The 14,098-nt window shown below is 41.3% G+C and overlaps 1 pseudogene; it reads left to right on the forward strand.

Annotated features, from left to right (window-relative positions):
* Nucleotides 1–12,994, forward strand: part of LOC108801017 — a 66,152-nt pseudogene extending 53,158 nt beyond the window's left edge.
* Nucleotides 12,995–14,098: the final 1,104 nt, after the last annotated feature.

Genomic DNA, 14,098 nt, shown 5'->3' on the forward strand with positions numbered 1-14,098 from the left:
CTGTCCCCCCCGCCTTCGTTTTGGGGGGGGGGGGGGGGGGGGCGGATTGGCAGCTATGTACTCCAGAGGATCTACAAAAAGCTGCTGCAGTTGGCATACTCCATACTCCAATACTAAATTGTGCATTTATCAAGCAAAATTGCCCCACAGTAAATATGCCAGACTAGGCAATTTTTCTCTTTTACAAAAGGATCTGGTCTACTTGCTTTCGGCATCTATCGCACTAATGCCAATATCGGATCATGCACCAATCACCTTCTCAGTTCTTTTTCCATCCCAGGCGGCATGTTCTAAACAGTGGAGCTTAAACTCCTCGCTACTGTGTGACACGGTAATTGTGGAGTCAACACGGGCATCCTTAGAGGAATATTTCTCAATCAACTCCTCACCTTCAGTACCCAGTATCTTGACCTGGGAAGCACATAAATGTAATTTCATCTCTTGATCCACCCATTTAAAAAAAGCGCACCAAGCCAAAATTTCCACGCTCACATTGAGGATTTGTAGACTAGAGCAGACGCATAAACGTTCTTTAGTGTTAAAAGATTTGCAAGCCCTGGTCTCTTATGGTGTCAACCATACGAGAACGTACTTCCCTTATGGTTGACACCATTTGTGATAAACGAAGTTCCCTAGTCTCTAAACCCAGTGACATTGCCAACCATGTACGTACTGTCTATGAACGCCTATATCATTTGCAACACCTGATGCTCCACAGTGAAAGACAGATGTGTATGCAACAATGTTTACAATCTGTGGCCTCGCCACTCATTTTGCCACAGCAGGCATTAACACTTGAGGCTCATATCATGAGTGAGGAACTGGCTCTAGCTCTTAAACAATTGAAACCTAGTAAGCGCCCGGGTACTGTTGGCCTTCCATATCCAGATTATAAGACTTTTGCCCCCACTCTTTCCCCCCAATTTCTGTCTGTATTTAATTCTGTTGTAGAGAAAGATTCCCACCCCTCTCCACAATTCCTGGAGGCATATATATCGGTAATACCAAAGGCCGGTAGGGACCCTTCCTTGTGCAAGAACTATTGACCCATCTCACTCATTAATATAGATGTAAAGCTTTATGACAACATTTTAGCCAACCGTCTTCTTCCCTTCCTGTCTTCACTGATCGACTTAGCCGAAATAGGGTTTTTCCCGGGCCAAAAAGCCAGAGACAACACTACGAAAGTTTTCAGTTTGGCTCTTTGGGCCTCTTTTGAAAGAGGACTATGGGGTTAGGGCTTTTCCATATAGTTCTCCTTAGGATAACGGGAGGACACAAATTAGCGTCCTCCCGTCACCCTAAGCTCAGTATACCGCAAGCTACAGCTTGCGGTATACTGAGACGCCGCAGCTGAAGCGGATCCCGGCAATTATGTCTGGATCTGCCCAGCTGCGTGAGTGACAGCTGGCTCTGCCTATCTAGAGGCAGAGCCAGCTGTACCCGCCCCCTCCCCGTCCGTTCCGCCAGGCCAGCCCCTCCCCTGTCACGGCGGAGCGCCGTGACAGGATCGAGAAGTGAGCGAACGTGTTCGCTCACTTACCGATCTACTTAGCCGCCCTGTGACAGTCTCATTATCACTGGTCGGCTAGAACTATGAGGTGAGTGAAAAGCACTCACCTCATAGTTCTCCTTTAAACATATTGAGTGCTTTTTTTTCTCCACAGATGCTGAGAAGGCATTTGACATTACATGGAAGCATCTCTCCAACATTTTGCCATTAAGCAATTGATGCTTTCTAGAATCTTGGCACTGTACCGTAACCAACAGGCCCATGTTCAGGTTAATGGCCATCTGTTGGATGCCATCTGGAATGGAACCAGACAGGGATACCCTCTTTCCCTGCATCTTTTTGTCCTAACTTTGGAACCCTTTCTCCATGCTCTCAGAGACAATCCCTCCATTTATGGATTATAGATATTGCAGCAGGGAATATAAACTCGCTGCAGACAACCTACTATTAGTCTTGTCAAACCCTTTGAGCTCTCTGCCATCTCTGATGTCTGCCTTTCAGCAATTTCAATATATTTCCCACTTTAAGATTAACTAGTTAACTAGTCATTTGCCCACAATATATCCCTTCCCAAAGCTAGCGTTGAAGAGTGCCAGCACCTTTTCCCATTTACATGAAAACCCTCTCACATTCTAAACCTGGGGGTTCAATTATTGGCGGTCCTTTTTGCGCTGTATCATTTGAACGTCTACTTATTCTAATCTTGGCAAGATTTCACCCATTACGATAAACTGACCTTTTCATGGTTTGGCAGAGCTGCCATTTTGTAGATGAATGTTGCATCTAGAATGTTATACCTCTTGCAAACCATGCAGATTTCCCTACATAAGAGCTACTTTCGATTACTGCAAATGCTTTTTCGCTCATTCTTATGGAGAAATAAAACTCCTAGACTGGCTTTCAAATCTATGACCAATTTACGCGAGCATGGAGGCATAGGTTTGCCTGACATGGAGAAATACTATTGGGCATGTCACCTCACAAGACTTATAGATTGGAATGCTCATTGCTCTCAGAAGGGGTGGATTGCCATTGAGAAATCAGTGTCAGCAGAGTCCCTCCCATTCTTCCCGTGGGTCACTCTAGAATCCCTCCCGGTGTCTTTTACTTGCCATCCTTTAATAAATGTGACTTTCTGGGTATGCAGAATAGCCTGTGCCTTTTTACATTTGACAACTAAGCCTGGTCCTCTTACTCGTATTTGGGACAACCCTGCTTTTACCCCCAGGTCAATCCCCAACCTTCCTGAATAAGTGGCGAACTAGGGGCAGTGTAACCACCTGACACTTGTTCTGCAATGGTGTTTTCAAGGATAGACAAGCCCTTATAGCTGAACTACACTACACACTGAACTACACACACAGGGTGAGGAATTCCTCCTCTTGTCCTACTTCCAGCTTCGACACTTCCTACACAAACACAACACTACAAACTCCATTATACTAGAGTACATACAATGTTGGCGTCCATTTGCTCATCCAAGAAACCCCACAAATATTTGATCTCAACCCTTTACCAACTTATCATGGCCTTAAACACATCAACACCTGACAAACTTAAACCTATATGGGAAAGAGGTATTGGGGATTACACTTTTTTTTTCCAGATGGATACAACTAACACTTTCCTTTTACATACATTGTATAATGTCTGATCGACTGTGGCCCAAAATATAAAGAATCACCTAGAATAATGGGCTGTAGGGAAGGAAAGTTTCCTGTGGATTCCTGCACTGTCTAGCCAAACTTCCCATCCAGATCCTTCAAAATATTATGTGTATACATGCATAACGATGTATATATTAAACTATTGTACTTTATCAGTCATTAGTACAAGAAAAGGTGGTGGGGTGAAAGGGGCAATGAACAACGAAAAGAACAACGAAGAGAAAAACGAAGAGAATGAAATGGAGCTGAAACAAAACAAAGAAATAGAGCCAATTCGAATGTATTTCCCTGAGACCTGGATATGGGAACTTGTATCAGTAGGGTGAGTGTCAATTTTCTTCTATGGTGACCTGACTCTTTGTGCTGCTCCATCACACGGTGGTGTTTTAAGCCAAAAAGAGTCAGATAACACCCGTGCATACGCTGCCACCCAACAGTTTAGAATAATGACTGGCTTGTCTCCTTGCTTAGTGAAACTAAACTAAAAGTAAAGTTCTTTTTTACACAAGTATTGGAATGCAGGCATTGTTTAATACAAAATCATATAACAAAATGTTTCCATTTTGAAGGTGTTAAATCACCAATATGAGACAATTTATAATTGTACATCACTCTGTGTCAAACTCAAGGCCCAGGGGCCGAATCCGGCCCACCAGGCCATTTCCTAAACTTCTACTTTCATATCTAGGTATTAAGTTATTACTAAAACCAGTGATAATCGAAGGCAATTATGATAAAGATTAGATACATTTATATAGTCTTACAGATACCTTTGAGGGAACCATAATGTTGATGCGGCCCACGATTAAATTGAGTTTGACACCCCTGCTCTATGTGATAAAAGAGCAGAAAATCTGCAACCTATATTGTCTGACACCCTTACAAACTGTCTGATAGCATTTTACATAATGCTATAAAGTTCTCTGTTGTAAGATTGGCACATAAAGGAAAATGTTGATCAAAAATATCTTGTAACTCCTTAATAGGATACACATTGCAGTAAATAACATGCACTGATATACTTGCTGCCCTGTTTTTTAAAATGGTATTATGCGTTAACCATCTGCTAACACTTTGCAAACTGGCACTGGAAAAAAGTGATTCTGGCAAGTTTTTTGGAAAATGACCGTGCTCAGGATACATTGATAAAAAATGGGTCCTGATGTAAACTCATTTCTTGACTCGTACCTGAGCTATTTGTTACTGTACACATCTTCCTTGACTATCTTCCAGCTGCTGTGTCAGCTTATTAATTTTTTATTCATTTGCCTGTGTCTGTTTTCTTAAATAAAACAAACATTTTGTAAAAGAAAGTGAATGGGCCAATTCAACTTAATGCACATCCATGCGTCACACTTGAACTCACAATAAAGTGAGCACAAGTGTGATTGGGTCCTAAATGCTGCCTGTGTTCCCACTGAGAAGATTTGCTGGACAGATTTAAAGCCCAACTGAACTTTTAGTTGAACTAATCTAAATACAGACAACCATAGTGTTCAGTGAAGGGAGCTACACCCCTGTAACAAATAATACACCATAACAGGCTGGGTGAAAAAACCCTTCCCTATTGTTAAACCAACTCAACAGACCCACTAGTTAAAACCAAATTCATTACAATTTTATTTTTATTAATACATACTCAATCTAAAAACCATAAAATCGTATTAAAACAAAAATATCTTTTACTGGTCTTTATATCCAAATTTATCAAAATTAAAATATCAAAGACAGTTTGTCTTTGCAGAGTGTCACATTGATGGTACACAGTTCAATTCAAGAGCATTGTATTAAATAATCCTCGATGCGTTTCGCCCAGTATAGCTTCCTCAGCAAGACAAATCCATCAAACTAGAAGAAACATATCCATACTTAATAAAGATCACATATCATGTCCAAAATTAGTACATATGCATATGGTATTTTAAAGCTTACTGTGGACTAGTTGGATTAAACCAATTTTGACAACAAGAGGAATAGATGCAGTGAAGACGTCAGCTCCCTTCAGGTGGCTGTAGAGGACACGGCAACACAAAGAGAAGGCAGAAGGATATCGCCAGATAGCACCTATTCTAGACTAAAAAATAAAAAAATACAATGAATAACAAGGGGGCTGATACATGCCTCTACTAAATATTTTGAACATTTAAAAATCCCTGTCCTTTAAAAAGGGAATACAAAGCACAAAAGGATCCCCAACAATCCTCTCTAGTGAAACTTAATTAGTTGAGCTGGTTAAACACTATTCAGATCATATATCTTTTACATTGATTACCCTTTTAAAACCAGATAGGGAGATAGATAATGGGTTACTTTCTCTATATTTCCTCCTCATCCTACATAGATAACTTTTCCTCATACCAGTCATTAAACTTGTCCTTCTCCACATATCCCCCTCTCCTGTATATATGGAGACCCACATGGAGTATTCATTGCAATGCCCTTCTCCACACACCTTCCCTCTTCAATACAAATATCATTCCACTACAGCATACATGAAAATGACCTTAACCACTGATGGAGATCATCTACTTGTGCTGCACTCTCTATATCGCCATCACTGCACCCTCAATATATATAACTCCTCTCAATCACCGGCAATGTCCCCACCCCAAACATAGCGGGATGATGCCGCTGGTGACGTGGGATGATTGCCACAATGTGCATGCGCAGGTCCCCAGGCCGTGCATGCACTATTGCAGCAGATCCGGAGCTCCGTAGGCAGAGACCAGGGGTCTCTGGGGAGACCAGGGGAGAGCCTGGGGAACCCTGACTCCGCCCCCGTCATGATGATAAATGGCACCCTTGACACAGAGGGGGAGGAGAAAGAGCCCAACACCAACACCCCAATCAGGGGGGAGAAAAGGACTCGCCACCTCACCCCCTGCATCCGGGCATCCACAATGTCCTCAGCCATCCAGCATTGGGACAGGGCAGGCCAGCGACCAATCGCCGGTCCCACCCACCCAATTCCCTAAATTCCAATGAGCGAAACGCATTGAGGACATTTTAATACAATGCCCTTGAACTAAATTGTGTACCATCAGTGTGACCATCTCTAACAACAAATTGTTGAATTGTTGAATTTTGATGATTTGGGATAAAAAGTCCAGCACAAGGTATTATTGTTTTGAGATGATATGGTTTTTAGATTGAGTATGTAATAATAAAAATAAAATTGTATAGAATTTGGTTTTAACTAGTGGGTCTGTTGTGTTGGTTTCAAAGCCCCCATATTTAACAATAGGAAATGGGTTTTTGTACCCAACCTATGTTGTGGTGTATGAAATATTCTAAATATACTCCAGGTGCAATAAAAGCAAAAGTTGTAGAATATTTTTTCTTAGAAAGCAGTCACAGTCTGAGTAGAAAAGCCCGCCCTCTGCTGGAGAGAAGGACACTTGCTCTCTGTGTGGAAGCAGTGGTCTCTCTGCAGAGGTTTAACTTGCCCCCCGCTGAGTCAGACCTGCAATCAGCAAAAGCTTTTCACATCAGACTATGGACTTTGGCTGCTTTCAAAAGAAAATGAAGACTATGTAAGTCTTTGACCACCTTTTGTTAAAGGACTGTACTCTATATTGACACTTTTTACTTCATTAGGGGGGTCAGGCTCGTGTTCTGTTCTATCTGACACCCATTAAATGAACAGGAAGTGGGGAAAGTTCTTATGCATATGTAATTTTAATCAACATAGAGCTAAGGGACCCCTTGCAAGCAATCTGTTTTCTTGTATTTTTTTCCCCAGTGATTGAAAGATGGAGTCAGGCTACTATAAGCAACTGTTTTACTTATTCTCCATGTTTCACTGCTTTGGAAGTGTGACAATATGTTTTTGTTAATTCTTTGTCTTCTCCAGAGACTCTGGCAGTACCGACCTCCATTACAAGGCTCCAGACACCATCACAGACTGGAATGCCGGGGGCTGTATGTCTTGGACAGGGTGGATTTGGCCTGTCTCCTCCTGCCTCTCTTCGGGTCTTCCAGCCGTTCTTTGTGGATCTCTCCCTCCCATACTCTGTAGTGAGAGGAGAAACTTTCATCCTTAAAGCCTCCGTATTTAACTACCGCAAACAGTGTATCAAGGTAAGTCCTATTAAAATAATGTGACTCCTGACAGTATGTAAAACCCACCTACTAGTAAAATCACCAACATGTACACTCAATCCTACCGTTTTTTTTTTTCCCGACATATATTGTGTTTACAGATTGAAGTCAGTCTGGGACCCATTGAGGAGTTAGAACAGACGCCTTGTACGAACTGTACCTACAGCAGCTGCCTGTGCTCCGATGAGAGCAAAACCTTCTACTGGAACCTAAAAGCCACCAATCTGGGTGAGAAGGGATTTTCTGATGAGAGAATAAAAATGTATTGTTTTACCAGTAATGTTGATAACAACTGGACAATACATTCTTCAGTGAACCATAAGTAAACAAACGTCTGTAATTGCATAAGGTTACTATTTTCATTGCCATTAATCTACCTACGCATTCTACCTGTGAACAGGAAATGATAGGCAAATTTATTGAAAAGAAAATCATTTTTTTTTCAAATCAGATTTTCCATTCCAGAGAATTCCTGTAGTTTATCAAAAGTGTGTACAATAATAATTACCATACTAATAATGCTTTTTTCAGGACCAGACATACTTTCTGCTTCTCCACTGGGCAAGACTTGTGACACCACCTTACAACCCCAGTAGACTGGCTAGCCTTGGTATCACACTAGCATGATTAAGTGTCATAGGCAGACAAAGTACATTGAGGCTGAGAAAAGCCTGACAAAGACAGTTTGCCCATTCTGCATCAATACACTTAAAACAAACAGTTGGAAAAATAGACCTTTTCTACTCTGCAACCAAAACAGCATGAACTATAATTACAATGTACATTATTCTATCAATGAAAATAGCAGAAACAACCACAGTGAGGATCTAGCTTAATTCTTCTGGCAAGCAGTGGCAGAAACCTGAAACTTTATTATTTATTTTTTTACAAATGGGAAATAGCAAATCGTATGTGGGTGACTGTGTGCCATCCGTGGAAGCCTTTCCTCTCTAGGCCACAGCCTATTTTGGCTATGTAGAAATCTTGACTTGGCATTTTATTGCTGAGCTTTGAATTTAGATAAGTTTCACTTTGTTGCCCATTGTTCTATACATTTTAAGGTATTTTTGAAGGAGATATAAACTTTTGATGTGTCATAATAAAAACATTTTAATGAAAAATTTCTCTTCTCTGGAGGTCAAAAGTCAGCAACACTATTATGTTTAATAATAAAAATGTTATAACTGTTTTTTTTGTTTTAAACTGGTGGAGAGATTTTAGCAGTTTAACATGAGATCCCTAAAACATTGTAAATTAAAAGCCTACAGCTTGTAAACCTGCAGTTTCGAACATGCTGGTTTTCATACTGGCTCTTTGCTGTTTTACTCTGTTGAAAATTCATTTCCATAGGTTAAACTTAGGTCTTTGAGAAATTATCTCCTCCCCCCAAAAAAAACCCCCAAAAAACAGGGGCTAACATGTCATGTGACTGCTATATCGGGAAGCAGAACAGTAGAGGTCCAAGATTGTCTGGCTACAGCTATGCAGGTAGCAATAGAATTTGGCATAATATTGATGTATATATAGTTAGAAAGGTTTATATAGTAGCTATAAATACATCATGATGAACCAGTTTTACAATTTGCATTAAGGACACTACTAAATACAGGAGAAAAATGTATTAAAATCCATGATTATTTAAACTGCACCTTTACTAGCTATATGATTATATGTGATGATGACTTCATCTTCTCCCAGGAGACATAAACATCACAGTGCGAACTGAGGCTGTGAACACTGAAGAGTTGTGCCAGAACGATATACCGATTGTTCCCCAACAAGGAGCCACCGATACCATTGTGAAACCCTTACTTGTACAGGTCAGTGACTAGAAATGGAGCTGTGTGTAACAACTCTGCACAGGCACAACTTGGATCGCAACTGCGGAGCAACGTAAGTCACGGTTATCTCAGTGGGCGGTTCAGTTATCCTCTCTCAGCAATTTAGAGATGAGTATTGAACCGGTAACATCATGTAACCGAGGAAGAGGAAAGGAGGTGGTTAGACCCTGGGTGGTGTCTTTTAGCAGTACCTGTATACTCTAGTTGGAACCTCTAAGGGCAGGATACCCCCAACTCTAGTTAGCCAAGTCTGGTGACAGGCTGAGTAGAGTGTCCTCCTTAATCCCTTAGCATAGATCAAGACACAACTAGCTATGGTTGTTATGGTGTCACAGTTAAGTAAGTTCAGCAATAAGTGTAGTCACAGGTGAGGAGCAGGTGAATCACAAGCAATGAACAACTCTCACTGGGAAAATGCAATCATCAACCACAATGGTATTGAATGGTTCTTTTCAATGCAGTATAGTATAGTCTCACATGAATCATTGAAGGTACTTGCGGTATGCAGTATAGTATAGTCTCACATGAATCATTGAAGGGACTTGGGGTATGCAGTATAGTATAGTCACACATGAATCATTGAGGATACTTGCGGATTGGCGGTCAATGGGTGAAGTCTCCCAGAGCCCTGGTAATAGCACTGTCCTTCCCTTATCCACCGGATAGTAAGTGGATGGTGAGGAGGCGGTGAGGTGAAATGCTGAAGTCCGCTCACTAGTATGAGCAAAGATGAGCTGGTAGTCCGGGTTCATTGTGGTCAGCTGCTGCAGGGTGTGAATCTTCAGCGTTCACTGTAACCAACAGTAGGACGCCGAAGATTTGTCTGCCCGCAGTTTAAGAAGCGTCCTGCGCGTGCGCCGGGGAGGAGGAGTTACCAAGGCGGACGAGGAGATTCTATTACACTGTGTTACAAATACGTAGTATGGTCTAGTTAAGGCTGATCTAAAATAATCAATTATTCATAGGGGCCAGTTAAAGAAGGATCACTTTTGACACAAAGGGCATCTTGAATCTGTCTTGATACATAACTTGAAAACCAAAATCAATTGTTTTTAATGCAAATTTTCTATAGATGTGCCATGGTGTATACTGTAGCATTCCAACGCGCTTCTGAGAATATTAGGTTTATCCCTAAGCAGAGGCATAACTAGAAACCTCAGGGCCCTGGTGCAAGAAACCATTAAGGCCCCCCTTCCCCCCAAAAAGCTCACGGCTTCTGGGGTGGAGGGGGCGTGGCGGTGCATGAAAGTCAATGGCACCTCAGGCACACCCACCGGCCACAGTACGATCACCTGCACTAGAACGAATGGCAAATCAATGTTTTGCCTATGATACCACTGTCCTTCCAGACAGGAGTAGCCCTCTTCACAGAGACAAGGATACTTTAAGTTCTTATTTTGAGCATAGAGATAAGCTTAACAATTTTTAAGATCGACCCTTAAGAAAAGAAACGGTGCAGGGAAAAAAATGCAGATAAAGATGTTAATAAAAAGAGACAAATATATAACTACAGTAAAATAAAAAGGAATAAAAAGAGAATACACTATAGATTCTGACTGAGTCCAGTTCAGTGCACAACAGATGAATCTGAATAGTTCTTCTCCAAGTAAGGCTTTCACAGATTCTTTCCTGATGTTAAAGGGGAACTTTTCTTGGAGCTTTGGTGTTATAAGCTCTTTGATGTTGCAAGAGTTCCTCTTGATGTTAAAACAACAGCCTCCCTAGCTACCTCTGCAGCATCTTTTTGTCAGTCCTCTATGGGGTGTCGTGGATTTGGCCCATAAGACAGGGCTAGGGAGGGGAAACCAGAGGGCTAAACCTTTATGATGCCCTCTCTGCTCCTCCCAAACTGTCAAATTTATAAATATCCATATAATTGAATATTCATTAACAATACTGTCAGACAACCCCTAAATTATTGTACATTATGAAATTAGCTTGATATTGAGACCAAACCTGGAGTATATACGAATTATGGTTAGCCCCGGAGGGTATGATGTGTGGCTTTGTGTCCTGGGACCAGGGGTGCCCTCTTACCTGAGGTCCGGTGGGGATTGTAGGGTCCTTCTTATGGTAATTTGGTGCCCGGAAGCGGCTGGTTGCGGGTGCGCGTGACGCTTGCCGTGACCTTTTAGTCACCTCAGGTGCTGATTATTGCCAGGGAGGGCCTTGCATGCACACCTTCTCTCCTAGCTGTCCCATTGGTTCCCAGGGACCTGTAACTTCCTTGTTGCCCAGACAACGAGGGCGTTTCTGGTCCCTGCTGGGTTTAAATTCCATCCAGAGCCAAGACTTGTTGCTGAGTTTTTCTGCCATACCCAAAGCAGCTAAGAAGCTTTATCTCCTGTTTTCCTGTTTCCTGCCTTCCTTCCCCATGATTTGAATCTCCTGGTTATCGACTCCTGGCTTGACTTCCGGTTTATGATACTTGCTGCCTGCCTTGACCTGGATTATACTCTGATGACGCATTCTTGGATTCTCCTATTTGTACCTTAGCCTGGACTCTCCTTCTGGTATTGTTCCCTGCTATTGGGTTCCACTCCAGCAAACAGGGGGACTCCGCCCCCTCCCTAACACTTTGTCTTGACAAGACACAGCTATTTGTGCAACTAATTTTACAATATAACTCTAAAATTCCAAGTTATGAAATTGGGTTGACAATGTAATTCAGTTTTATGACTTAGTGTGAATCTGAGGTCACCTGGGTCATTATCCTTATCAGGCCCTCTTATGTTTACCTAAATCTGTCAAATGCTTATGTAGTGGTTATATGCAATTATGCTTGGTTGACTTTCATTAGGGGTCCCCATAAAAAAGGTCAAGAGGTTAATCCTGGTATCTCACTGGTTAATGAGGGATAAGGACTGTAAAGATCGCAGGCCCAAATTAGCAAGTATTGTGCTGGAAGTTGAAGATGTCTGCAAACTTAGGGCAGCCTGAGGTCACTAGAGCTGAATTGAAGGATGCATTTTTTTAAGGATGAGGAAAGAGAAAATTGCATAGTTAATATTAATATGCTCAAACCACCTTATCTTCACAGACATCTCCTGCGTCAACAATGGAAAAGTAATTTTCTTTCCATGACTTGGAAGATTGTCATGATGGTTGCCAGTCTTTTGGAATGGGGTTGTCTCCTGGTTCACGTGTCTGTGCAAGGTTGTTGGTCTCTGGAGGACTCCGAGCTTCAAATTCATGTCCTGGACTTGAGGGTGATTTGTTCATTGTTGTTTCACTAGACCTTCTATCTGGGTGTCTGATTTGGATTCTGTCAGACAATGCTACAGCAATAGCACTAAGATAACACTAAGACGGACGAGATCTCCCTAAAGGTTCCTAAAAACATTATGAAGGACTCTGAAAGAGCTCATGTGACTGTTTTGGGTGAGATACAGACCTTTACTTATCAGCAACAAACTGAACATTTTAGAAGTGTTGTACCACAGGCTGGAGACTGAATTTATTGCAATCGTGTATATTTTTCAGCTGATTGTAAAACATGTCAATGATCCCGATAAAAGCTGAGTATGCCAAATAACTGCAGAAAATCCATTGTCATGTCTAGGATTCTTAAATGGAAAAGTCACAATTACATTATCTATATCAAGTTTTTTGATAATTAGCTTACACTTTACGATGGTGCGTGTGTAGATGTGGTTTTTTTACTCCCTTTTTGTTCTACTTCTTTAATCCTATAGGAGATATAATGGGCACGGCATTGCATAACCTGGACAATCTCGTGGCCATGCCATATGGGTGTGGAGAGCAGAACATGGTCCTCTTTGCCCCCAACATCTTCATTCTGCAGTATCTAGAGAAGACTCATCAGCTGACTGATGAGATCAAGAGCAAAGCCACCAGGTTCCTGAAGAGAGGTGATACTTAGTAAACAAAAGTCCTCTCTTTTCCTGATCTAAGTCTGACATATCTAATAGAAGAAACATTTTGGATACTTGGCATGTTATCATATCATATAGTGGATTATATGGTCAAACTGGATAAATTAGTGGTGACGTGTAATTTCCAAAGATCACTCATCTCAAAACCACCATGGTCTACCAACATACTGGCAACTATATTAGGAATATTTTAGCAACATATAAGGGCCTTGCAATGTAGAAGGTTACACTTAAAAGTAGCATGTTTAGTCTAGTATTACTGGATGTGATAATAGATTTACTCTTGGAGTAGCCATTATTGGAAGGAATGTTGCAATCTGCAATGTTGAGAACCTCTTTGTTATGCAGAGGATTAATCATTAAACTAGCTGAGCCCAAGTCATTTTTGTAGAGTGCACTAGGAAAATAAGATACCTTGTGACTTTTTTCTATGAGCAGTACAGACCCCTCTACTTTCCAGCAGTCTTAAAAAAGGTTAAAGTGTGTTATAAACCAACCCTTAATGTGTTAAATTATTTGGAATCTATAAATCGGTAATATTTGTATACTCTTGATGCTTGAATACTTAATGAAAGCACCTTGACATACTAGTTAAAGGTAGCCTTGACCAATGGAAGCATGGTCTAGCAAAGTAAGTGTTAACTATTCAGTGCATGCACGTGATTGGCTATGTTCTTATGGTGTGAGCGAGTTGATTCACTCTACAGGGCTATACAGTGACTTTTCACAAGTGTGCACAAGACTTCAGCTGCAGAACAAATTGCCCATCCAGCCTCCCCAGTTGTTATAAATGCTTTTGTCCCAGCTTTATTGGTGTCTGACCTTGCCAGCTAAAGAATGATACTTTAATGGGCAATGCCCTCAGGTTGAAATTATGACAGTCTAATGCCTCTCCTGCACTGATGGTAAAGACAAGCACCCCACTTTTTAGCTGTTCTCACAGTGCAACTGTAAATGGCACTGGTTATGTTTGTTTTGTTTTTTTTTAATTTAATGTTATGTTTAAAAATAAAGCTGTGGCCTTGCCCTTTTCCAACTAGAGTGGGAGGGAATATTTCCATCAAAAAACACAGAACATAA

The sequence above is a fragment of the Nanorana parkeri genome, unplaced genomic scaffold, assembly GCF_000935625.1.
Source record: "Nanorana parkeri isolate BGI_ZX_2015 unplaced genomic scaffold, ASM93562v1 scaffold2195, whole genome shotgun sequence".
NCBI lineage: Eukaryota > Metazoa > Chordata > Amphibia > Anura > Dicroglossidae > Nanorana > Nanorana parkeri.